The sequence below is a fragment of the Eubalaena glacialis genome, chromosome 8 (genome assembly GCF_028564815.1).
Source record: "Eubalaena glacialis isolate mEubGla1 chromosome 8, mEubGla1.1.hap2.+ XY, whole genome shotgun sequence".
Classification (NCBI taxonomy): domain Eukaryota; kingdom Metazoa; phylum Chordata; class Mammalia; order Artiodactyla; family Balaenidae; genus Eubalaena; species Eubalaena glacialis.
In genome coordinates this window covers 3,004,900-3,032,096 of record NC_083723.1, presented here as the reverse complement: position 1 = coordinate 3,032,096, position 27,197 = coordinate 3,004,900, and the positions used below count along the sequence as shown (strand labels likewise).

General features: G+C 50.2%; 1 protein-coding gene across 6 annotated transcripts in view; it reads left to right on the top strand.

The window, feature by feature from the left end:
* The window catches only part of GRB10 (growth factor receptor bound protein 10), a 208,663-nt gene that overhangs the window by 13,918 nt on the left and 167,548 nt on the right, over positions 1-27,197 (top strand). For 4 of the 6 annotated variants that reach the window (XM_061198300.1, XM_061198299.1, XM_061198298.1 and 1 more), the window contains one exon: positions 20,215-20,364. The gene's annotated coding sequence lies outside the window, so the exon portion shown is untranslated. Of the gene's footprint in view, positions 1-19,860; positions 19,876-20,214; positions 20,365-27,197 lie in introns of those variants that run through there. The other 2 variants (XM_061198302.1, XM_061198305.1) reach the window with 2 other exon arrangements.

Below are 27,197 nucleotides of genomic sequence, written 5' to 3'. Positions count from 1 at the left end.
AGTGAATCAGTTATACATATACATATATCCACTCTTTTTTAGACTCTGTTCTCATATAGGTTATTACAGAGTATTGAGTAGAGTTCCCTGTGCTATACAGTAGCTTCTTAATTAGTTATCTATTTTATATATGTGTGTATATGTCAATCCCAACCTCCCAATTTATTCCTCCCCCCTCCCCCCTTGGTAACTATAGATTTGTTTTCTACATCTGTGACTCTATTTCTGTTTTGTAAATAGGTTCATTTGTACCATTTTTTAAGATTCCACGTATAAGTGATAACTTAAGAGATTTATCTTTGTCTGACTTACTTCACTCAGTATGACAATCTTTAGGTCCATCCATGTCACTGCAAATGGCATTATTTCATTCTTTTTTATGGCTGAGTAATATTCCATTGTATATATGTACCACACCTTCTTTATCCATTCATCTGCTGATGGACATTTAGGTTGCTTCCATGTCCTGGCTATTGTAAATAGTGCTGCAATGAATGTTGGAGTACACGTATCTTTTTGAATTATGATTTTCTCTGGATATATGCCCAGGAGTGGGATCATATGGTAGCTCTATTTTTTTAGTTTTTTAAGGAACCTCCGTACTGTTCTCCATAGTGGCTGTACCAGTTTACATTCCCACCATCAGTGTAGGAGGGTTCCCTTTTTTCCACACCCTCTCCAGCATTTATTGTTTGTAGATTTTTTTGATGATGGCCATTCTGACTGGTGTGAGGTGATACCTCATTGTAGTTTTTTTATTTTTTAATTCATTTATTTTTTATTATTTTTGGCTGTGTCTTCATTGCTGCGCGCCGGCTTTCTCTAGTTGTGGCGAGCAGGGGCTACTCTTCTTGTGGTGCGCGGGCTTCTCATTGCTGTGGCTTCTCTTGTTGTGGAGCACGGGCCCTAGGCACTCAGGCTTCAGTAATTGTGGCTTACAGGCTCTAGAGTGCAGGCTCAGTACTTGTGGCGCACGGGCTTAGTTGCTCCACGGCATGTGGGATTTTCCCAGACCAGGGCTCGAACCCATGTCCCCTGCATTGGCAGGCAGATTCTTAACCACTGCGCCACCAGGGAAGTCCCTCATTGTAGTTCTGATTTGCATTTCTCTAATAATTAGTGACGGGCATCTCTTCCTGTGCTTTTTAGCCATCTGTATGTCATTTTTGGAGAAATGTCTATCTAGATCGTCTGCCCATTTTTTGACTGGGTTGTTTGTTTCTTTGATGTTGAGCTGCATGAGCTGCTTGTATATTATGGAGATTAATCCCTTGTTGGTTGATTCTTTGGCAAATATTTTCTCCCATTCTGTGGGTTGTCTTTTCATTTTGTTTATGGTTTCCTTTGCTTTGCAAAAGCTTTTAAATTTAATTAGGTCTCATTTGTTTATTTTTGTTTCTATTTCCATTACTCTAGGAGGTGGATCAAAAAAGATCTTGCTGCGATTTCTGTCAGAGAGTGTTCTTCCTGTTGTGTCCTTTACTTTTGGTGTCGTATCCATGAAGTCATTTCTAAATCCAGTGTCATGAAAATATTCCCCTCTGTGTTCTAAGAGTTCTAGTTTTAGCTCTTATGTTAAGGTCTTTGATCCATTTTGAGTTAGTTTTTGTTTATGGGTAATGTAAGGGTTCACTTCATTTTCTTGCATGTGGATATCCAGTTTCCCCAGAATCATTTGTTGAAAATACTGTCCTTTCCCCATTGAATGGTTTTGGCATCTTGTTGAAAATTTACCCGCCATATGTGTGAGGGTTTATTTCTGGGCTCTCTGTTCTATTCCATTAGTCTATGTTTGTTCTCATGCCAATACTACACTGTCTTGATTACTTTGTAGTAAGTTCTGAAATCAGGAAATGTGAGTTTTCCAACTTTGTTTTTCTTTTTCAAGATTGTTTTGGCTATTCAGGGTCCCTTGAGAACCCATATAAATTTTAGGATGGCTTTTTCTATTTCTGTAAAAATGCCAGTGGGATTTTGATAGGGATTGCATTGAGCCTGTAGATTGTTTTAACATTTGATATTTGATATTAAGTTTTCCAGTCCATGATTTAGAGATGTCTCTTCTTATTTATGTCTTCTTTATATTCATATAGAAATGTTTTATAGTTTTTCAGTATACACGTCTTTTGCCTCTTGGTTTAAATTTACTCCTAATTATTTTATTATTCTTGATGCTATTGTAAATGAAATTGTTTTCTTAATTTCCTTTTCAGATTGCTCATTGTTGGGACATAGAAACACAACTGATTTTTGCGTGTTGATTTTCTATTCTGTAACTTTGATACATTTATTAACTCTAATACTTTCTTGTGAGTGTGTGTAATTTTTAAGGTTTTCGACATATAAGATTATGTCATCTGCAAACAAATAATTTTAGTTCTTCCTTTCCATTTTGGATACCTTTTACTTCTTTTTCTTGCCTGTTCTAGCTAGAACTTCTAATACAATGTAAATAGAAGTGTTGAACGTGGACATCCTTGTCTTGTTCCCGATCTTAGAAGAAAACTTTCACTCTTTCACCACTGAGCATGATGTTGGCTATGGGTTTTCATATATGAAAAGCTTCTTCTGTGGCTGAACATATGGTCTGTCCTTGAGGAGGGTCCATGTACACTTAGGAAAAATGTGTATTCTCCTGTCGTTTGGGGGAGTGTTCCATGTGCGTCTGTGATGTTCAGTTGGTTTACAGTTTTTCAGGTTCTCTGTTTCTTACTGACCTTCTGTCTGGTTGTTCCCTCCATTTCTGAGAGTGGAGTGTCAGTGTCTCCACCTAGTAATATTGTACATCGGTCTGTTTCTCCCTTCAGTTGTGTCAGTGTTTACTTCATATATTTTGAGGCTCTTTTCTCAATATATAATGTCCTTCTTTGTCTTCTGTAATAGTTTTGACTTACAGTATATTTTGTCTGATGTTGGTATAGTGACCCCATGTTTCTCTCTCTCTCTTTTTTTTTAATATTAACATGCAATATCTTTTCCCATCTTTTTAGTTTCAACCTGATTGTGTCTTTGGATCTAAAGTGAGTCTCAGCATGTGGTTGGATTATGTGGGTTTTTTTTTTTTTTTTTCTTTCTCCATTCTGTCAATATCTGCCTTTTGACTGGAGGGTTTAATCTATTTACATTTAAAGTACTGATAAGGAAGAACATCTGCCGTTTTTCTGTTTTTTGGTTTGTGCATCTCATAGCTTTCTGTCTTTATTTCTGTAGAATCCTTTCTTCTTAGAATGATCCTTATGTTTTAAGAAAGACTGCTAAGGTGTGAACAGTCACAGAGTAAATTATATTTAGGAGAATGTTTTACAAAACACCGAAACTTGAGTTGGTTTTTATGGGGCCCTTGCTATCTAGTCCCACTGCCGCTGGGCTGGGGTGATGGAGAGGTGTCTGCAGAACTCCAGAACTGCTGGAAAGAGATCCCGTGCTGCTGTTTGGGAAGGAACAGAACGAGAACTTGACTGGGTGGGGGTGGATTCCTTCTTCTGCATAGCTCTGAGTTTACAGAGCTGCATGTGATGATCCGCAGGACAACCGTGCAAGAGAGAGAGAGAGAGTCTTCCTTCTGTAGATGGGGAAATGGGAGCCCCTCACAGTCAGATGCCTTGTTCAGGGTCAAGTGGGCATTAGTGGGAGAGTTAGAATTGCCCTCTCAGGTCTTTGGACACCAACTCCATCATTCTCTGTATCCCTGGATGCCACCACGGAAGGAGGAAGGGAGAAGGAGGAGGTGGTGTGTTTCCACCAACGAATGCATAGGGATGTGTGTGGCAGTGTAACCTAGCAGAACCCCATGGGGCCTTCCTGGGACAGGCCTCCCCCATATCCTCTGCTTTAGCTCCTCTCTGAAGTACCTAGATAATAGTATTTGATGCACATTTCCTGAGTTTTGCAGATGTGAAAACTATCCCCACCAAATGGAAGAACTACTTGATGACCTTCAGCACATAGCCCCAGGCCTCCTGGAGCCTCAGGACTGATAATGTTAACCCCTGTGACACCGTCCTGTAGCCTCACCATCAGCCAATCAGAGAATTAGGCACAGGCTGATCCCATACCCTACGACCCGCCCTCTCGCTTTGCCGAAACCCTTTGGGGAGCTCGAGGCTTTTCAGGGCGTGAGCCACCACGTCTCCTTGCAGGGCCCTGCAGTAAACCTTACTCTGCTCCAAACTCCGACGCTTCAGTTGTTTGGCCTCACTGTGCGTCGGGCACACAAACTTGCATTAACAGTAAGAGGAAGGACCTTGTCCAAGATGTGGATTCTTTGCTCTCAGGATGTGTAAACATTAAAGGAAAATGTAAGTAAATTCATTGCACGGTGCCTCACACATGGTAGGTCTTCATTCATTTCCCTTTCCCTGGGGGAATTTTTCAGGAAAGATTCTGTGTTCTTGACAGTCCTGGGACTCTTGGGTTCAGGATGGTCTAGGAGCTATTAAATCTAGAGGCAAGGGTGCGTTTTGCCCTGTATTGTGATGTAACATCATTTCACCTTTGTTTCCAGGCCAGGTGGCCACGTTGTAGCTTTGCGTGTTGCAGCAAAGGCCTTGGGTTTTGAGACCTTATGGAGGCTGGAACCCCTCTTGCCCCACTACGCTCACAGTTCTGTCCTTTCTTTATTTCTCACAACACTGGAGGTCGTTGGGGGTGATTCCGAGGGTGAAGGAGGCCTCCTGCATGGATCTCCATCCCCGAGCCAATCTCACTTAGGCTCCAGTACGTTAGTGCCGGCTTTCAGGGCACACGGATGCCATTTGAGTTCACTGGACTTTTTAAAGCCTGGCAGGGTCACTTGGGGCCTTCCCGAGGTGAGGACGTGCACGCAGGCACTGGTCCTCTTGGCTCTGTGCGGGGTAGGACTCCTGAGGCTGGAGATAACAGGTATTACAGAGGCTCTTGCCCTATTTAGAAGAGTCAATCTCACGTTCTCAGGTCAGCAATAGATCCTCTTTCCCCTTCTTAAGCGGGGTGCAGCCCCGGGAGTGGTAATCCTCCCACAGGAGCCCGAGGAGGTGGGAGACACCGTGGTCCCAGGGCTGTGGGCTCCCTGGTCGGGGGAAGGAAGTGCCCCCGGGATCAGCGCTGTTGGAGACAGGGGTACATTGTCGCTGTTGCCTTCGGGGCTGCCCTGCACTCTGGGTCTGCACCTGGCTCCCCGGGGGAGGGGGGGGGCCCGCCCAGCCTGCGGCTGTTCTAGAACTCTGCTTGAAAACTGGAAATACTGGACGTGTGACATTTCCCTCTGCTGCAGCCCATTTGGTGGCTTATTTGGGGGGGGGCGAGGGGGGAGGGAAGAAGGTGCTGAGTGACTCAGAGCCTTGCATCTTGCCAGAATCAGCAAGGGACCAGCCACAGTCAGAGGGGACGAGCCGGGTCCCCCTGTGCACCTGGAGTAGAGTGCCCTCCGCATGGGCTCTGGCTGGGGACTCTTTACAGGGCCACGTCTGGGGTGCGGAGTTCTGAAGTTCAATCTCATTTCAAAGAAAATGAGAAGGGAAGAAGAAGTCTCTGTGGGTCTTGTCCCATGAGAGACAGGCTCTCTCTGCAGAGCTGGGGGCCTCAGCATTGGGGCTGGGACTGTCCCCCTGTGGGCAGGGCCTGGCCTGGGCGTGGTGGCTGCTTTCAGGAACGCTTGACGCTCTTACAGGTGACAGAAGACCCCGAAGAGCTTCTGTTCACGTGGCCCAGTGTATTGCTATTTATCATTTTAGAAATGAAGATAGAAATTTAAAAAATATTGTTCTGTAAAAAGAATAATAATAAACTCATTATATGTAAACCTAAGCAACGTCTTTTAAGAAAAAATAACTATGTTTTTCAAACAACAGAAGTTTAATGAGACTGACAGCATTTTACATTTTGTAAATCCCTTTCCCGTCTGGCAGGGGGTCCTGGGATCAGCTCTGCATCAGTCACATGTCATGTGGCCTCCAGGAAGCTCTAGGATGCAGTCGGGGGAGACCAAGAGGGAAGGGACAGGTCACATCGTGGTGTCTTGCAGGAGGTTTTGGAACAGGGGCTCGAGACGCTGGGGTCCCCGCCCCCTGGGGAAGGTGGAGGAGTGCCCGGCAGGGGCACCAGCAGTCCCTTTGATTGCTTGCTTGTTTCTGTTGTGTCACCTGTAGCTCAGAGAGGCCTGAAGCCTCCAGGTCCAGAGTTATTGAGGCCCCATAAAGGGGAGCCTGGGTCTTCAGTCTCCTGGCATTCTCAGGCTCTTTGGGGGGTTAAATTAAGTATGGATGCCAAGTGGAAATGATGGTGCCAGGAGCCACGTGTCAGCTGAGGTGACCTGTGCTGCTCAGAAGGGTCTGGGGAGCGGGTGCGGACGTCAGCCTCCAGGGGGTGACAGGAGGCTTTGCACGACAGTCCAGGCTGCAATGTGCAGGCAGTTCCGACGTCTGGTCCAGCTGCGTTTGCTGAGTGCATCCTGCCCGCGTGTCACCTGGTGTGGGCTGCCCTGTCCTAGGCCATGGTTACAGGCATGGAGTCTAAAGAGTCTCAGTTGCCTCCAGGAGCACGTTGGAGCCAAGGAAAGTTCACCAGCAGAGACCAGGAAGGCGGAGGAGGTGGCGCTTTTTATCGCATGCGGAAGGCGCGAGCTGTGATGAGGCAGCATGGGGACTGGCGTTCTCTTCCTTCTGCCCCCCTTCCTGCCGGGGATCGGAGGCCCGGGATGCCCGCAGCCTGGGGGGCGGGAAGGGCCCCAGTGTGCTGCTTGGAGACCTCAGAACCTGCGGGGTGAGGGCGGGAGCCGCAGGCCAGGGCCTGAGCGCCTCCAGGGTGGGGGGCAGGGCAGTCTTGGCCACGGGGCCTGTTTTTCCTCTGTTGGGTTGAGCTGGTTTTACTCAAAACGCTTCTGACACCAAATGTCAGGTTTTGTCCTCCTGACGTCAGTTCTCCGACTGTCCGGGCACCAGCCGGGTGTCCTACAACTCAGCTCAGCTCTGACACCGTCTGCCTGGAGGGAGAATCGGATCTCATAGGTTAAAGGGCCTGAAACTACCCCGAGGGACTGTAAGGGACACAGCTCGGGAACTGCCAAACGGGAGCAATGCACATGAGGTGAGGTATGGGGGTGGGGTGCACCCCTCCCAGCCCCCCAAAGTGTTCATCAACTGGGAATCTCCCTGAACCCTGTCCTTGAGGGGTTTTTGTGGAGGTTCCAGTCGGCAGGTACGATTGATTAACTCATTGGCCGTTGAATTAATTGAGTTAATTGAGACTGAGATTAATTCAGTCTCCAGCCCATCTCCCCCACTGGAGGTCATAGGGGGAGGCTGCAAGTTCCAACCCTGTAACTGTGCCTCCGCCTTTTGGTGACCAGCCCCGCCCCCAGCTGCCTGTCACCTCATCAGCATACAAAAGACAGTCACCACTCTGGAGATCCCAGGAGTTTTAGGGGCTGTGCCCCAGGAACTGGGATGAGACCAGATACTCATTCATTCCTTTACCATCCAGGTAATGTGAGAGAGCCTCAGAGCACATCTTTGGGGTGTCGACACCCAGTGAGCTTGGGAAGCTTGAAGGGGAGGGCAAGGGCCGGGAGAGACATGGGATCTATATTTGCAAAGAAGCCTGTTCCAGTAGCTAACGCAAGTGGTTTTGGTCACAATGAAAGATTCCTTCTTGAGTCTTGATACTGTCTTTCCTCCCATGAAGCCCCCTGTGTGGAGTGATGGCTGGCCTTTTCTGAGCATTTGGCATCACAGCCATGGCAGACAATAGAATTCTAACAAGATTTAGTAATCTTTATAGGAGACCATTTGAAGTTAGTCTGTTGTGACTATTTTAATAGTTCACATCACCGGGAGAAGGAGAATGAGATGCGAAGTGTGAATTTTGATGCTGGAACTGAAGTCTGAATTAGCTTTGCAGTGGGAGAGCCGGCCTCGCCCCTCAGACTCTGTCCACGTGAGGAACAGTAAATATTCAGAGGTGCACTCACCTGAATGCAGAGGTGGGCTTCAGAGTGATGTGCTTGGGACGCCAGGCCCCTAGTCGCCATCTCACTGGTGAATAAGCTCCCCCTTTTCCCTTTCCTTTGCCTCTGTTCCGAGGGGCAAACTTTCCCAGACAGGAGCGGGGGGACCTGATCTTTGGTCAGTGATGTGTGAATGGCTAGGATTCCTAAAGAAGTTAGCGCTTGTTTAGGGCTGGTCCCCGTGGGGATGATCAACAGCTGAGGGTCCCCTTCTGGATACCTGAGAACAAGTTCATTTAGAAGGTGTTTCAGCGTGTGAGTGCTGTTTTTGCAGAATTGATAAAGGCAACGATTGGGCATGCGTGCCGCAAGCTGTTTCTCTTCCCACGTTATCGTTCCAGGGTCTTGACGGTGATTTGGCCACACACCTGAATCTTGCATGGATCGCCCTAAAAACAAGGTTAGGGACCATATTCTGATGGTTTTGTAACTCTCAGTGCTAAGGTTGAGAACACAGTGAGCACTCCATACATGTTGGTGGAGTTGGATTCAGGAGAAAAATCACGAATTTCAGGGCCCGGGTCAGCGTGTGAAAAGGTGGTTAAGGAAGGTGGCACCAAGCATTCGGCGGTCGGCTGTGAACTCCTGGGTTGATGAGAGACTTGGGGCGGTGTGCCGTCTTCAGCGACAGAACTGGCATAGAAGGAACACGCTCTGCCTTCAGGGGAATCGATTCTAAACTGAGATTTATTTGGGGGTCGAGGTAGCAGTGTGAGTCTTCACCCTTTCTACACAAATGGCTGCAGCCGGGTAAAAACAGAATTAACTGCCCAAGCTAGGATTTCCAGCCCCCCACATTGGCTTTTCGTACTACAGGCCGTTCATACTATTGCAGGTTGTCTCCTTCACTTACGTGAAGGAGAAGGGCCCCAGCTTCACTCCGTGCCTGCGTTGTCCTGGCACAACCATTCCTAAGTCGCTGGGAGCAAGTGCCGGGCGAGGAGAGGATGCAAGCTGGGCGTGTGTGGTGTGGCTGCTGTGTCTGCAGTTTGGAAAACCCAACACTTTTTTACCGAGATAAACCCTCACTCCACAGGTGTGTGTCTGAGGCCCTCCTCACGCAGAGCAGGAGCCTGAGGTTGGGAATGCCCCAGGGGTTCTGCGGCTCACGGGCCAGTCCCCCCAGTCCCAGGCACACGGAACGGGGTCACTGGTACATGACAAGGGCGCAGAGGGTGGATGGGCAAGGATGGAAAGGTGCAGTGAGTGGCAGGAGGGTCTGCTCTGCCCGGCCCCCCCGTTGGCCGAGGCTTCAGCCCCGCCGCAGGCTGCATTGTGAACAGGTTGATGACTTGGCCTGATGACCGGGCTGGAGCAGGGTGGTCGGGCCCCATCCGGGTGGGCTCACTGGTAGGTAGGATCTGGGAGGTGACTCTGATAGAACCATGCACTAGCCGTTCCTGGGGGCCTGAGCCGTGCCTGCGGCGTGGCCGAGGGCTGCGGGGTCAGCGGGAGGGGCTGCTCGTGGTGGCTGCCACGCCGTGACATCCATGGGACCGGTGGACGTGGACCCAGAAGACCGGAGGCCGGCTCACGTGCCGGACCAGAACCTCCTGCTTGCCGGGGAGCAGCCCGCGTGTCCCGAGTGAGGGGCCCCATGGGAGAGGAGAGCCTGTCGCCCATGGGCGGTGCCTGAGGGAGTCTGGGCCGGGCTGTGGGGTCGGGGAGCAGCAGATGAGCCTTTCCTGTCCCCCCTGAGCAGCTGTGCTGGGGGACGTGGGCGGGGTGTCTAGTCTGGGGGGCTGCTGTCGCACAACTGGGGCTGAAGCAACACACACTCCCCTCCCACAGCGTTGGAGGCTGCACAGCCAAGATCAAGGCACCGGCAGATTCAGTGTCTGGCGAGGGCCTCTTTCTGGTTTGCGGACGCCGTCTTCTCCGTCTCCTCCCATGGTGGACGTACAGTACACGCTGGCTCTCTGGTCTCTTCTTTGCTTCCTTCCAGCTTTACTGACGTGTAATTGACATGTGGCACCATAGACGCGTAAGGTGTACAGCATCATGATCTGGCCGACAGCCATCGTGAAATGACCACAGTATGTTTAGTGAACATCCAGTCGTCTCATATAGAGACAACGTAAAAGGGAAAAAAAAAAGTACTTTTCCCTTATCATGAGAACTCTTAGGGTTTACTCTGTCAACTTTGTACATAACATGAGCAATGCTGATTATATTAACCATGTTGTACGTTACATCTGGGCTCTTCCTCCAGGGGTCCTAATCCCATTATGGAGACCCCACCCTCATGACCTCATCTCACCCAGTGAACTCCCAAAGGCCCCACCTCCTAACACCATCACATTGGAGGTTTGGGGTTCAGCATGTGGATTTGGGGGCACACAGCAGTGCAACCAATAACAGCCTTTCGGGGGTCCCATTCCTGCCTGTACCATCCCTTCAGGATTCAGGTGTCCTTGTGGATGGAGCATTGGGAGCTGGCTGGGCTGCGCTGTGTTCTGGCCACTGGGAGGGCTGACTGGCCAGCAGGAAGCTGCTGACAGGGCTGAGCAGGGACGAAGAGGACTCATCACACAGAGACAATGAAAAGTCATTAAAGACTCATACTGTTAGATTTTATAAAAGTAATAACAGTAGATGAAATTGTTAAATATGGTAGTTTCAAATATGCCTACACACTGGCTCAGTGTTCAGCCCCACCAGATCTGCCCACCATGCGTAATAGTGCATTTCAGAGCCGCTGGTCATCGTTTTCCGAGCATTTCTGCTTTGGGTAAATCCTAGGTGTCTGTGATCCTTCCTCATATCTCGACTTCTGAGCTGAGGGACCAGCTTGTAATACCTTATCCTGGAAACCTAGAACCCACAGTCATGACTTATTGCATGTACTGAATGATCCAGAGGAAGAAAAGATGTTTCTCTTTAAAAATAGAAAGTCTCAAGCTGGGGGGATAGTGGACTCCGGGGTGCACCCTGTGACTTGGCGAATGTTGATAACGGGCTGTTTGCAGAGTGGCGATAAAGCTTCCGAACCAGATTGACTCTGTTTCCTGTCAATTTATTCAGTGAGGAGGGGAGAAATCCTAACCAGCTGTTGGCCGAGCCTTCTTCATGTAAAACGGTTGCTGCCTGAACAATAAATCGTGTGCTTTCTCCACGAGCTATAGCGTCTTCACTTACTTTCTTTGTTACCCTGTTTTTTTTTTAACCTCTTGAGGGAAGAAAGAAAGTGCAAAAGAAAAAAGAAAATAGAGGCAAATACTTTGCATTTCTAGAAACAGCATGTACAAAGGACCCGTGAGATCGTATTCATGTGACCTCCCGGAAGCAGTTAATGGCCTCATTGTTGGAGGGAGAGGGCAGGAATTCTCTGGAATTCCTAGAATGGGCGGGAGAAGCGGCTGCCAGAGCAGAGGGAGGGAGACCGCTGGGAGAGCCAGGGTGTGGGGCAGGGAGCGAGGAGAAGCAGGCAGGACCCCTGGTCTGAACCTTGACTACAGTTCTTCCTAGAAAGATACATGTTAATTCTACATAAGGAATTCGCATTCCTTATTGTGAAAACTCCAACCCAGAAGTCTGCAGAGTAGAGTTTCTCTCGCTCTCTGTTCATCCTGGCGGCCTCCCGCCGGTCAGAGCTGTTCAGGGTTCTTCTGGGTCTTTTTCTGTCAAATTCCTGGACAGGCCCATGCATGTTCGTTACTCTCCTCCTTTTTACATGAGCATTGCCTTAGCCCTTAGCCCTTTCCCTCCTCCATCTACTAGTCACCCTTTGTCAAGTGCTGCCTCTGCCTTGTGAGGAGCACTTGTAGGAGTTGCATCGTTCAGTCCTCGAGTGAGCTTGGGACTGTTTCATTCTCATCACAGGGTTGAGAAGTTGAGGCCTTGGAGGAGGCAGGCTGCTCCCCGGGGCTGAGCCAGGCCCTCGCTTCGTGAGGTTCGCCTACCGGCCCAGAGAATCCCTGCCCTGGAAGACTGTCACCAGGCTCCCACTGGGATGTGTTTTCATGTGCTCAACAAAGCTTTGAACCCTTGGCCTTTGCCGAGAGCTGAGGATGTTACAGTGTCCAGGCAGATGTGGTCCCCGGCTGCAGAGTGGCTCCTTGGTGGGGACACAGACACAGTGTCAGTAGCAGGAAAGCAGCCCCAGCACCCCTGGATGTGTTTGCAGGACCAGCGGGGTCCCAGGGCCGGGACGGGGTGGAGGGGATATGGGGAGGGTGTTACCAAACTGAACTCAGGCCCGCTCGCCTGAGTGCAGCAAAGCCCATCGACAGACAGTGGGTTGTGGTGAAGGAAAGGACAGCGTTTATATTGCGGGTGTCAAGTAAGGAGAATGGGCAGCTCGCACTCAAAAGACCAAAATCCCGGATGGCTTTCAGGGAAGGGGTTTTCAAGGGCAGCATTTGGAGTGAGGGTTGCAGCTTCTGATTGGTTGGTGGTGAGGTGACAGGAATCTTCAGCACCAGCCTTCTGGTTCCAGCCAGTCTGGGGTCTACGCTTTTGCTCAGCATGTAGTCAACATCCTCCACCTGGGGGGTGAGGGGGGGTCTTAGTTTCTGCAGAACAACTCAAAGATATGCATCAGATTGTTACGTTTATCCCTTGAGAAGGAGCTAGGACTCTGTTTTATTGATAAACTATTGTCATAACTTTTCTCGCTGGCCGGCTTTTCCTTTGTTTCTTTATCTCCTCCCTTCCCTAATTAGTAACTGCTTGAGTCTGCTCTTTGGAACTCAGGGAAGCCCTAGGAGACTAAAGCCTTTTTCTACAAACAAGGAACGGGGACATAGAGGGGCTTTTGTACCCGGGAGGTCCCCGAAGGGTCCTGCTCGGTTTCAGTCCCCCCTTTTCTTTGTAACTCCTCATTCTTGAGGGGAACAGGTGCACACCAAGAAAGGGAATAACGTTTTGGATAGAGAGGTTAATCAGAAACTTGGCGGGGGAATTTGGTTTTATTGGGACTCAGTTTCAAGGGGAGGAGGAAGAAAGGTGGGGTCACCCCTGACAGAGGACACAGAACATGCAAGGGCCACAAGGAGGGGAGCGGCAGGACTTGGGGGAGGCCGGTGGGCAGGGTGGATCTTGGGTCAGCGCTCCCTGGGAGCCTGAAGGGGACGCAGGGCCCCTGGGTCTGGGCTGGCGGCTGTCGGTGGGCGTTGGGGTGTGTCCGAAGCCCACTGCTGGCTTGAGAGGGGGTGAAGATGCAGCGGGTGCTGGGAGCCGGGTCCAGGTGAGATGGGAGTGGTGGCCTGGTGTTGGAAGGCAGTGGATGGATTTCAGATGCTTCTCCTGCCAAAATTAAGTGGCCTGGTGGGCTGCACGGGCGGGAGGTGTGAGAGGAAGGAAGGCTGGAGGCACCCCGGGTTCTGCGTGCATGCCTGGTGGGAGCCGTTGCTGGGAGCTGCAGGGGGTGGTATTGAGCAGGTGTGTCTGGGTTGTTTCCAGCTCTCCCGTCGCACACGTGCGGGTGAGGATCAGTTACGAGAAGTGGGATTCCCGCTCCTAAGACTGAAGTTTAGGGGATGCTGCCCCGTTGTCCCCCCAGAGCCTGTTCAGGGAACCCCACCTACGACTCAGGAGAGCCTCCCTGCTCCCAGGCCATCCCCAGCTCTCGGGGATCATCCCAGTTTTTAAATTTTTCAGCAATCAGATGCATCAAAATTTGTGGCTCATTTGTGGCTATTATAATTTATGTTTCCATGGTTACTTGTGAAGTTGAGTGTTTCACGTGTGTATTTGGCGAATTGTTTGCTTCTGTTCTCTCCCTGTTCTTATGTTGGGCTGCTCATCCTATGTTATTTTAATAAACGAGAGATTTACTGAGTGCAGGTTGCTGCCTGCGTTGATGGTAGTTTCTCCTGAGGCTTTTTGCGCGTCTTTGGACTTTGCACAGGGGGTCTTCTGCTGTAAAGGAGCTGATTTCTCCTTCCTGGCCTCCCGGTGAAGAATCTGGCTTAAAAGCTCTTCCTCACCCAGGTTTTGTAACATTATTCTTCCAGATTTCCTCTTGGGCTGTTTTATCATGTTTGCCATTAATCCATCAGGATTGGTGGCAGGTGAGGGCTCCACTGTGTCTTGTTGAGTGTGAATGGTCGTAGTTCTTGATCTTATGTTGTCATTCGCCTTGTCCAGACTCCTTCCTGGGCTCTGGACCTGTGTCTGCTGCTGCCTGTGGGTCAGTGGGCAGGGCCCCCGGCCAACTGGGGTGTTCATTAGGTTGGGGGAGGCGGTCCTGGTCTGCTGTTCACTGGCAGGGGAGTGGGCTTCCCTCCCCAGAAAGTGGTGCATTTCTACCTTCATGTCCTCCTGCAGGTGTCTCTCAGGTTCCTCACTCAACCTTTTGCTTTCTTCCAAGGGTCTGGTATGTATTTCTTTTCTTTTCTTTTTTTTTTTAATTTTTATTTTGTATTGGAGTCTAGTTGATTAACAGTGTTGTGTTAGTTTCAGGTGTACAGCAAAGTGACTCAGTTATACATATACATGTATCTATTCTTTTTCAAGTTGTTCTCCCATTTAGGTTGTTACAGAGTATTGAGCAGAGTTCCCTGTGCTCTACAGTAGGGCTTTGTTGGTTATCCATTTTAAATGTAGCAGCGTGCACACGTCAGTCCTAAACTCCCAGTATATCCCCCCCATCCTTCCCCCACCCCTGACTCCATAACCATGAGTTCGTTCTCTGTTTCTGTTTTTTTTTTTAATTTTTTTTGTTTTAATTTATTTATTTTATTTATTTACTTTTGGCTGCGTTGGGTCTTTGTTGCTGCACGCAGGCTTTCTCTAGTTTCAGTGAGCTCGGGCTCTAGAGCGCAGGTTCAGTAGTTGTGGAGCACCGGCTTAGCTGCTCTGCGGCATGTGGGATCTTCCCAGACCAGGGCTCCAACCCGTGTCCCCTGCATTGGCAGGCGGATTCTTAACCACTGAGCCATCAGGGAAGCCCCTCTGTTTCTGTTTTGTAAGTTCATTTGTATCATTTTTTTTAAGATTCCGCATGTAAGTGATATCATATGATATTTGTCTTTCTCTGTCTGACTTACTTAGTAGGTTCATCTCTGGGTCCATCCATGTTGCTGCAAATGGCATTATTTCATTATTTTTTATGACTCGTATTCCATTGTGTATATATGTGTACTACATCTTCTTTATCCATTTCTCTGTCGATGGACATTTAGGTGGCTTCCATGTCTTGGCTATTGTAAACAGCACTGCAGTGAGTGTCAGGGTGCATGTATCCTTTCGGACCGTGGCTTTCTCCGGATGGTACATATTTCTTAAGTAGGTGGCTTCTGTTGCGTCTGTGGATGACACTCTTCTCCCGTTAGAAGTTCTCATCGTCTTGGAGCCTCGTCCAGAAGAGCCATGGACGTGTGGGCTCTGGCATCGCCACCTTATTAGGTGCTCATGGGAGCGCTAACATTTTCCAGCCAGTTGTCCAACATTTTGTCTGTAAATAATGCCAGGCTTATTATCTTTTTCTAGTCAACATTTACACCACACTTCTGTTCCTTATCTCACTGTATTGTCTAGAACCTCAAAACAGTTGTGGCTAATACTGTAACCGTGGGCTTCCTGCCCTAATTTAATGGGGAGGGTGTTGGTGCCTCTTCCTCGTGTTGGCCACCTGCCCGCAGGAGGTGCCTGGTAGGTGCCTGTTATCAGGTTAAAAGGGCTCCTTATTTTACGCCTGATCACTGAAATCTTAGTTACCTGCAAGCAGGGTATCCCCTCCACCCCCTATGCCCACCCGCTCCAGTTATCCTCTGTGCTTTGAATTTCAGGCTCTTCCTTTTGGCTGTTTTCTTCTCTAAAGGAAAAAAAAAACCAACTATGCTCCAAACAATGGAATTGAAAGACACAAAAATGAGGAGCAGCCTTGCAAATAAGTGCAAACGGTGTCTATTCTCTTTTCTTATCACACAGATGATATTTTATCAACAAGATAATAAAGCAGGTGGGGTGGATTCAAACATCTGTGGATAGAAATCTCGGCTCTTCCGTGTGACCTAGGCGGGTACTGTGTTGTCTCCCGGGCTTGGTTTCTCCATCCGTCAAATGGGATGATAATTCTGCCTTAAAGAATTGACAATATTTACTTATTCCTAGTTAAGAACCACTCATTTATGGGTGTCTCATTATGTGTCTCACATGCATTTACTCCTAATCTTTGGGAACCTCTGACGTGGGAGGTCGTAGAGCATTTGGTGAGGTATCTGATGTATACGAGGTGGTTGGTCAAGGGTCATGGCCATCTCTGCAGTCATCACGGTGTTACCTTCATCTTGGGTGACCTCGTCAGAGGAGTCAGGGAGCAGGGGGAGCCCAGGGATTCCAGTCCCACGGGTCCTGTGTGTGCCAGTTGTGGAAGCCTGGTGATTCGGACTCAGTCTCCGCTCAGGATAGCATGTGCTGCTATAATGACATTGTAACACTCATATTCATAAGCCCAGCCCTTTGTGATGGATGCTAGCATGGATTTCTATGCCAGCACTGCGCTGTTTTAATTACTTGTGCTTTACAGTGTCTTTCTCTGGGATGGGAGTAATAGTCTCCCTTAATGCTCTGTAATGGGCAGTCTTACCATTTATTATTTTATGTTGTCAGTTTTCATGACTTCAGATGGATACTGCCTTTCATTGACAAAATTAGTTTTAATTTTTAAATTAATTACTTTGAAGGGAGTCAAAATCTTTGTGATGCTTTTTATCTTCCCATTTAGGAACTTAGTGTGTTTCCATTCACCCAGGCCTTTTATTTCTTTCACGGAGGGGTGGTGATATTCTTTAGTTTGTGTTATAGGGCTGGTCGAAGGACTGAACTAATGCATGCATGTATACATGTCAGCTATGGAGAGTGGGTATTTTCCGTCTGTCATCTGGTCAGTTACCGTGTGTGTGTGTGTGTGTGTGTGGGGGGGGGTGGGTGTCCTGCTCCTCACTGCCCTGCAACTCTGGGCTAGTTTTGGGGAGAAGTGTCCTGCCTTTTCCAGGGCGGCAGTCCCTTCATCCAGCTGCATTTCTGTCCTGTGTGGCCTTGGACAGGCTTCCCCTGGATAACCCATCTTCGGGCTTGCTTGGCGTCCCCTGGAAGCCCCATGGTGAGGACTGGTAGGCCCCTTCGTTCTGCTTGACCCTGGACTTGAGCACCAGGTAGGGTCTGGGCCCATTCATATGTTTTGGATAAGTGTTGTCGGTTTTCGTGGTGGCGTCCAGTTGGGAAGCTCTTTCTGAGACCTGAGTGCCCCGTCCTGGGCCACGCTCTCCATCCTGTGGAGCCCCGAGGGTCTGCTGATGGACAGGCTACCGCGGGAGATGCCTTCCTGGCTGGGGCCAGGGTGTCACTGCTGAGTTGTTGCCGGACCTTTCCTGTGTGTCTGTGGTTTGAAAGCATGATGTCGGCACTTGGGTGGGAACGTCCCTGTGTTTTAACTTCCTTGTGTTGCCAGCATCCTTCATCCTCAACGTTCTATCATCTCTGCCCGGGAAGCAGCTGTGGCATCGCTGGGATGCAGGTCCCGTCTCGGTGCACCTGACAGCAGTGAGCAATAGTGAAGATCCTCAGCTTTAACTGTGATTCTCCTCTAAGCTGACCACAGGGTCTGGCAACAGCATTCTGAAACTTTATAGTTACTTATAAAACTTTGCCTTTTCTTCGATTCCCTTTCATTCATGTATTTCTCAGTTTGTCTTCATAAGCGCCTTCTTACTCTGTGAAAACAGAGTGGCCCGTGAGATCAGTAAAATACTGAATTTAAGTTTTTTGATGAAAGGTATTCTGTCCCCTTTTGAGAGGCCCCAGACTTCGTTCCAAACAGGCCAAATAGCCTCATCATGAAACTTGGGATTTGTTGAGTGTCTAAATAGTCACTGTTATGACTCTAAATATTTAGTGTGAGAAAGCTAGACAGAAGGAAAACTTTATATTAACTCAGGAATTTCTGGAAGATATCAGAGCCACTCAACAGACATCAAGAGGTCCTTTGTTCCTGAAATATTTTCAAAGTAAGTTAAGACATTTCTTTTTTGCCCAAGTTCCTATATTCTTTAAGATTTCAAGTTTATGTCGTGTCTGCCTGTGAAACTGTGTGAGAAGCACTGTTTTGCCTGATCAGCGATCAGTGGCCAGAGAGTTCCATCACTTCTGTGGGTGTCGGTGCAGCCGGCCAGGTCCCCGCAGCACGCCTTTGGGGCTGTGCTTGGCGGGGGGTGTGGGAGGTGGAGGTCCCGGCTGTGGGTGCCGGATGGGGCCATGGAAACAGCCCCTAGAGGTTTGTTCCTGAGGAGGTGCTGTATCTTAGTAACTCTTTTCAGTTCATCAGGTTCAAGAATCATGTTGTCTTTTTTTTGTCTGCTGTAAAGTGCAACATCCACTTTCTTAAAAATAGACAAAAATGGTTGAAGTGGTGAGCAGCTTGACAGGCAACTATATGTCATTTTTCTTTAATTGTAGATTAACTTATTTTGCCCATTATAAAAAGTAAATCTCCCAAACGTATGTTGTCAGTTGGAAGGTGTAGGCATGAAAGATGCATTTGGAGGTGGTCCCGGGGTATTTGGATGGGCCTCCAGGGAAAGGTTAGTTCTCTGGAGATGAGGGAGACCTCTCCAAATGAGTTGGTTAGAGGTGATGACAGGCATATGATACACTGTCGTTATGTGACCTGGTAACCTTGCCGACACGCCAGCCCGTTGTCGTTCAAAGACCCTCACGCCTGTGTGACCATGCGCCTTTTTTTTTTTTTTCTGTAAAACTTGTGGTCAACTTAGCTACTCGAATTTAGAGGTGTTCCACCCGACATAAACATTATAACACTTTCCAGACTTACAAATTCTTGGAGGACCTTTCATTCAATGCCTTTGCTTGTACAGGTGATATTCAGCTTTGAGCAGTCAAATAATCTTGTGTCAGGTGTCTCCCCTTTTGATCCTAAAAGGTCAGCATCACCTGTAAACATCAGCAGCCTTTACAGCTTGCAGGTAGCTGACGTGTTTAGCACCTGACAGTGGGAGCCTTGTTTGACATGTCCTAGTCATGGTAACTAGCAGTTGTCTCACATTTACTGTGTTGGATCCTAAGTCTTTTACATGCATGCCCTCACTTCATCCTCATAAAAGCCCTGGAGGGAGATACTATCTTGGTGTCGATTTTGTAGCTGGGGACCCTGAGGCTTAGGGAGTTGGGTGATCCACCCACAGGTCACCTGCTGAGACGGGATGAGGTCAGGAGGCGGCCCAGGCTCTCTGGCTCCCACGCCTGATTCTTAGCCGGTGTGCCCAGCAGGACCTTCTGCAGTGGTTTTCTACGTTCTGGACCCGTGACGTCTTCCATGTCAGGTCGGAGACAGGGCAGGTTTTGCTTCCACTTGTTGAATGATCAGGGTAAGTTAGTTTAACTTCCCTGAGTGATGTGTTCTCCACCCAAGGACACCATGTCACAAGCAGTGACCATCTCAGATGCACAGGCACAACGGTGCTCAGGACTCCCGTCCACGGAGCCTCTGCTCTGTGCCGATCTCCCTGCTAAGTCCTCGAGTGAGTGCATTTCATTTGGACTTAGGGAGGTTCAGCGGTGTTCCGGGGCCGTGCGCTAAAATCCTCCGGGTGGCGGGCTGTCTCCCCTCTGCCCTGTGGCGGTGCCTAGGTGAGCAGACGCTCCCCTGCAGCAGGGCGAGCTTTCGTCTCGGTCCCCACCGTCTCCTCCACCCCTAGAACAGTGCCTCGGCCCCCAGAAATAGCAGTTGGATCCTTGGATCGAAGGAAATAGACAGGACTCGAACTCCCTCCCTTGGAACATGCAGGGGCCACGTGCAGAGCCTTCCAGAACCGTGGGCTGGAACCTGGTCTGAGATGAGGACGGTCCCTGTGGGGTGGTGTGAGGGCTGCAGCCTGGGAGGACCTGGGAAGGACATGGGCTGTGATCTGGGCCCCAAGCATGCCTGACAGGTAAACTTGGCCTTGCAAGAGGGTGGAGGCCTGCCCGTTCCTTACCCGCCTGCTTCGGGGGGTCAGGGGAGAGTGGGAGGGGAAGCTCGAGGGCAGTGACCTGGGACCAGTGGCTTCGCGTGGCTCTTCTGGCGTCTGTGGGCATTTGTCCCTGCAGTCAGTTGACGGGGCATCTAGAAACCTGCTTCTTGTGGACTTCTTTCAAAGAGTCTGTCTTTTAGACGGTCTCCTTGAAAAAAACAACTTCTGGAGGTCTTTTTTAAAACTTGTATTCCTGGGCATACAATTCACATTTGTGCAAGTTCAGCGCGTTCAGTGACGGCCTCTTTGCCTTTTCAGCTTTGGAGTTGGGCACCATGCTGAGCCCGAGGAGGGGCCTGCGGGGGGCGACGGCCCCGTGACCGTGACCGGCCGCTGCTTCTCACCTGGGTCCTCTCGGTCCAACCAGGCGGCCACCAGACATCCAGAGCCCCAGAAAACCCCCGACAGGTAAGCTCTGTTTGGTTTCTTTGCAGGGGACAGGTCTGTTCACTATTGATTAAGGGGAGATTGGTAAATGCATCTCACTGCATCAGTAAATGCATCTTATTTCATTAGTAAGTGCGTCTTATTGCATCAGTAAATGCAGGCAGAGGCACCTCACTAGGCGCTTCCTTTCAGGGTTTCTGCAGGGAGCCTCCACCTGCTCTGTGGCTTCCCCCCTTTCCCATCTTTGAGCTGAGGTGGGTGTGGGTGGGAGATCTCGAGGGGGTTGGTCCAAGCCCTGCAGACCCCCCTCCGTGCCGCCTGCCCTGCTGCTCACCCACTCCAGCCCCTTGCTTTCGGGGTGGAGGGCCATACTCAGCTGTTTTCCAACCCTGTGTTTGGGGGTCTGCCTACTTTTAGCACTGCAACTGGGGGCACATACATCATGAAGGTCTAGGGCAGGTGCTGGCCCCTCCTGCCTCACTGCTTCCTGAGGTAGCCGCTCTGGGGGTGGACCTTCTCTCTCATCCCAGCCGGCCGGGGGCTGGATTCTTATGTTGCTATTGGTGGGTCTGAGATGGTAGTTAGAGAACTGAGGCTGGACTGGTCTTCCAGCAAAGACGCCTGCGGGAGCCTTTGCTCCAGGGAGCATGGCAGGTACTGGAGAGTGTATGAGTCAGCTCGGCCGCCGTAACAAATACCACATTCTGGCTCACAATCCTGGAGGCCAGAAGTCCAAACTCCAGGTGTGGGCAGGGCTGGTTTCTTCTGAGTTCTCTATTCTGGGTGTGTGGATGGCCGTCTTCTCCCTGTGTCCTCACATGATGTGTTTCTGTGTCCTCTTCTTATAAGGACACCAGTCATATATGGGATCAGGGCCCCTGTGAAGACCTCATTTTACCTTAATTACATCTTTAAAGATCCTGTCTTCAAGCATAGTCACATTCTGAGGTCCTGGATGTTAGGGCTTTAACATGGTGCTGTTTGAATTTACCCTCTAACAGAGGGGAACCGCAGACCAAGTGGCTGACGGGGCTGGGGAATTGGGGCCCGCGGTGCTGGTGTGAAGGCTGTGGCTCTGTCCATCTCACCTCCCTCTCCCTTTCGCATCTCATTTCTCCACCTCTTCCTTTCTGTTGCCTACTTGCTGACCTTTTACTCCCCTCGGGGTTTCCTTTACTGTCCACAGAGCAGAAAAGAAGGGTTTTTAATCCTTTGTGTTAACTGGGTTCATTCAGCCTATGCTTCCTGAGAGCCAGCCTTATCTTAGAGGCTGAGTAACGTGGTGCGTAACCTGTTCCAAGTTCAGAAAGTGCACATGTGAACTTTTCGTGTTTCTCTCCAGATGGTGGTCAGGACAGTTGATTTTTTTCCTGGGGTGTGACATTCTTCGTCAGTGAGGCTTCTCGAACTTTCCCGAACTTTCACGGCCCTTGTGGTGACCAGCTTGTGCCTTCAGACAGGCTGCTTTTTGTGAAGCAGGGGGCTTTACCCTCTTCTCCCAGCAGAGGTGAACAAAGGTCACAGAAGCGCCCAGTCTCCCAGGAGAAAGAATTGTAGTGAACACACGCGCTTCGTGGCTGATTACAGCGCCGCCTCTTTGGTGTCCGAGGCCCAGGGCGCAGGTGCTGGCCACCGGGGGCTTTGTCTTGTCTCTGCGTGTGCTGCGTGGTGCACAGGGGAGATCCCGGCGGCGTGGGGTCTGGGTGATGCTCTCGCGCCGGCTCTCTGCTCCTTTGTGCTGCTTCCCCTTCATCTGTGACCCTGAGCCCCTCTGAGTGGTCCTGAGATGCCTGGAGGGTGGGGACTGGGTTTGTTTCTGCCGAGCCTTCACAGTGTCAGAGAGACACGTCTGAAAAAGGCAAGAAACACCCCTGAGCAGCCTGAGACCCCACTTCTTGGAGCATCTGACCAGCCGACACCTCCTGTCCTTCTTCTGGTCAGATCAGTCACATGCAAAGACGTGAGCCTGTGGGTTCTGACGGCCTGGCCAGGCACCTCTCGGCATGGACGCAACATTGAGGTGAAGCCTCGTTTCACAGTTAATCCTGTTTGGGGCTTGAAATCTAATTATCCACGCAGGTTAAGCAGTGGGGTCTGCTGGTGTGGAAGGCATTGCGCGGGGCGCCTCTCGCTGACCCCCGAGGGTGGGGAGCTGCGTCTGTGGCCGCCCCGGTCCCCAGAGGGATCAACAGGTGTAGTGACTAAAGGGTGGCCCCAAAGATTGCCCTGGGGTGAGGAGTGGATTTCCAAAACCTTTTCAGCCCCAGAGCCCTTCCTTGACCTGGACTCTCTCCCCGCATGACTGTGCCCCTGTTTCTTCCCTGTGTCCCTGTGACAGCTCTCGTGATGGGCTTCCCCAGGGATGAGAAAGTCTTCAGCTTTTTAAAGCCAGTTTGTATTATTCTGTGGCTGCACACTGCACCCTTAGACCTGGCCAGACAGAGAGCTGGGGGGCGGGGTGGGCCCCACGCTCAGGCCGTTGCCATTGGCCGTCTGAAATGTGCATCTCCTCCAAGGCAGTGCCAGCCTCTAGGGGGCAGGGTGGAGCCCCTTTGCATCCTTGATGAGCCCCTGCAGTAAAGAGAACGCATTGGACCAAAGTTAGACTCTGCTTACCTGAGCACATTAAATAATGTGTTTGATTGAAACCATTAGTAGATTTGTTCTCACTTCCATGACTTTTTTCTACTCATTCTGTAAGTTCCTCGTGAGCACCCATGTGGTTGGTACCAGGTCAGTCTAGGCGCTGGGGACACCTTGGTCTGCAGACACGGAGCACACCTTAGTAGCAAGACTCCATTAAGAACTCATGTTCTGGGGGCTTCCCTGGTGGCGCAGTGGTTAAGAATCCGCCTGCCAATACAGGGGACACAGGTTCGAACCCTGGTCTTGGAAGATCCCACATGCCACGGAGCAACTAAGCCTGCGTGCCACAACTACTGAAGCCCGCGTGCCTCAACTACTGAAGCCCGCGCGCCTAGAGCCCATGCTCCGCAACAAGAGAAGCCACCGCAATGAGAAGCCTGCGCACCGCAACAAAACGTAGCCCCTGCTCTCCGCAACTAGAGAAAGCCGTGCGCAGCAACGAAGACCCAACGCAGCCAAAAATAAAATAAATAAAAATAAATAAATTTGTTAAAACAAAACAAAACAAAACTCATGTTCTGTTGGATCTGTGAGTTGGGTGGAACCTGGTCCCCTGGAGTGTCAGAAAGATGCTGCATCACAAAATAAGAGGGTCCAAGAGGGACCGTTTGGAGGCTAATTAGAGAAGTGGTTATTGTCACCACAGGCTTGTTACACAGTGTCCGGCCAGGGCACCCAGCGCCTGGACGTAGGTGAGCCCACCATGGGAATCACGGATCCGGGGGTGGTGAAGTGGGGAGGGGGATTGGATGGCAGCAGGGTTCACAGCATGTCAAGAGGCCTGCTTGATTTGGGGTCATGGTGGGGAGAGAGATAAAGGTAGAAATGACCTCTGTAGTCCGATTTCCGTTTTCCCACCCCTGGTCCCAAAGAGGCTTCTGAGTGTTTCCCTCAGGGCTGCGGCCCCCTGGGACCCCAGCTTCGCCGTCCTCTGGCCCATGTTTTGGTTGCTTGTTTTGTTCTCACTGGAGAACTTTTAGGGTTTGACTTGGGTCAGAGCATTGCATCTCCAAGCTTGGCGTCCCTGCAGCGGCCCCCCCACCAAGGGTCCAGCCTCTGGTGAGCGCCCTCCCGCCATGGCCAGCAGAGGCGCCCTCCAGCCGTGTGGACAACAGGAGGGCGCCACTCTCGGTGGCCCTATTGCTCTTGAGATGCAGTCAGAGGAGGGCTAGTTATCGTTGCAGTTATTTTAACTGATTTAGCAAGACAGGGTTTGGCCAAAGGTAGAAACCATTTCTCTGCCCAGTTGCATTGATCAGTCATTCCTTCCCATTTACAGTATCGTTTAAACCAAAGCATTCTCAGAATCTAACTAAAAATGGAATGGCCTCTGCTGTCCTCTTTTCAAGGACAGAAGATCACAGTGTGCCATCCCGCTGTTCCGGTCGTTGCGTCAACTCACCACGAACAGATCTTTAAGAGGCTCTCGTGCACTTTGGCGTTGTGCTGTCTTTCCTTCCTTTCTCGGCATCCTCTCGTATTTCGGCCTCTGGATCAACACGCTCCCCTGACACTTGTATTTCTGCTTCTCTGTTTCCCCTCCCTCGTTTCCCCCCGTTCACTGTGTGTCTGCTATCTACACCGTGCTGAGGGCACCCTCGCATTCTTTGGAGCCCCATATTGTTTTATTTCTGTCTCATTTTGGGTATTTAACCCCTCTTGGCCTGGGCTGGTGATGTTGCCTGTGCCTCTCCCCATCGCTGGGTTGAACAAGAGAGCAAGGCTCGTGGGGCGTTTCCGTGACCCTGCTCAGCCAGTGCGACCTCGCACGTGGCAGGATCTCAATAAGTGTCTGATTTGCTCTGTTGGGTCCAGATACGTTGGGGTCTTATCTTAGCACATGATTCTCTGATGGAAAGAATCTAAAAGTCACTAAGGTTGAAGGAAGAGAAATAATCAGTTTCTCCCTGCTTTGGAGTCACGTGGCGATGTAGCTCTTCAGCTTGCTTTTTCTTCGAGTGTTTGTGATTCTCGTGGAAGCACGTTTATGACAGCTGCTCTGAGGTCCTCCCAGGGCTGCGTCTCTCGACTGTCTTTTCTCATGTGAGTTGCAGCTATCCTTGTTCTTGGTACGACAGGTGGGTTTCACTCGTGTCCCGGGCATCCTGGGTTTACGCCGGGTGACTGGATCCTGTGTACTCTTCTTGGCGGGGAGTGTCCCTGTTGATGGGCAGACACGGGCCTTGCAGGGTGGACGTCTGCTGCCTCAGGGCCCTGGATGCCCCCTGGTGACCCCACCCCTCACCACTCATGGGTGTGAGTCTAGCTCCCCCTTAGCCCCACTGACACCTTCCCAGAGCCCCGCGCCCCTGGGCCCCTGAGAGCAGGTGCAGGTGTTCAGCCTCCTCACTGTGGAGGGGAACGCAGTTCCCACCGGACGGACCCTGCTGGCCCGGAAGATGGGGGAGGGGGAAGAGATGCCAGTTGACCCCTCCTCTCACCTCCTGTTCCCCTCCTGACGCGGGCGGGGCTGGAGGCAAAGCTGGCACTGCCCCTGCAGGGGAGCTGGGTGTCTGTTTCCTCCAGGTGGGAGGTAGAAGATCAGCCCCTACCCGGCTGGCTGGCATCACGCAGAGGATCTGAGTGTGGCCGCCTGCTTCCTCCAAGCCAGGGCGGGGAGGGGGGGGCAGTTGCCTCCTGCCTGTCCTACTGAAACGGGGGTGGGTGGGAGCCCTTCTCCTTTGGCCTGTGGTTGGAGTAGCGTGGGTATCATTGAAAAGGTTCTGCTTCTGTTGGGCATCCTTTTCTAGGTTCTTTAGTGGTGGGAACAGGCTTTCTTGGAGCTTTTCTTTTTTAAAAAAATATACATATAAATATATTCTTTTTCATATTCTTTTCCATTATGGTTTTTTTAAAATAAATAAATTTATTTATTTATTCGTTTATTTTTGGCTGCATTGGGTCTTCGTTGCTGTGCGTGGGCTTTCTCTAGTTGCAGCGAGCGGGGGTTACTCTTCGTGGCGGTGCACGGCCTTCTCATTGCGGTGGCTTCTCTTGTTGCGGAGCACAGGCTCTAGGCGCGCGGGCTCAGTAGTTGTGGCTTGCGGGCTCTAGAGTGCAGGCTCAGTAGTTGTGGCACATGGGCTTAGTTGCTCCGCGGCCTGTGGGATCTTCCCGGACCAGGACTTGAACCCGTGTCCCCTGCATTGGCAGGTGGATTCTTAACCACTGTGCCACCAGGGAAGCCCTCCATTATGGTTTATTCCAGGATATTGAATAGAGTTCCCTGTGCTATACAGTAGGACCTTGTTGTTTATCCATCCTATATGTAATAGTTTGCATCTGCTAATCCCAAACTTCCAGTCCTTCCTTACCCCACCCCCTCTCCCTCTTGGCAACCACAATTCTGTTCTCTATGTCTGTGGGTCTGTTTCTGTTTCGTGGATAAGTTCACTTGTGTCATATTTTAGATTCCACATATAAGTGATATCATATGATATTTGTCTTTTTCTGACTTACTTCACTTAGTATGATAATCCCTAGGTCCATCCACGTTGCTGCAAATGGCATTATTTCATTCTTTTTTATGGCTGAGTAATATTCCATTGTATATATGTACCACATCTTCTTTATCCATTCACCTGTCGATGGACATTTAGGTTGTTTCCATGTCTTGGCTATTGTAAATAGTGCTGCTATGAACATAGGGGTGGATGTATCTTTTTGAATTAGAGTTTTGTCTTGGCGCTTTTGTTGACTGAGCCTGTGGGTGGTTCCTGGCTGGAGACTCCTGCCATGTGCTGTCCTGGGGGTGAGAAAGAAGCCCAGGCCCTTACCGCTGGGCTCTTCCTCGTGTCCTGAGGCCCCCAGGCTGCCGTTCTCTCCCCCCCTTGCAGACTTCCTCTGCTGGTAGAAGTGCTGTGTCCATGCTTTCTGGGACTGGATTTCCCCACTTTGGCTTTCAAGGTTTCCTCTTCAGAATCTCTTATCCCCACACAGTGGCTGAGTTTCAGGAGGAGGGTCAGAGATGAATCGTTGGCTCCTTGGGAGGTTCAGCTGAAAGATGAAGCTAAATGTCAGAATTCTGCCAATACCTGTTGGAAGCCCAGTGTTTGTAAAGTGGGCAGTTTTTAATCTTCAGGCCTCAAACTAGAAAGATTATGACTCAACAATCATTTAACGGCTGATAACTAATCATGCTCCCATTTCTTTTCGAGTTGCAAGTTCATCTCTGCCATCGTCCCCCGACTCAAAACCAGAAGCTGTTT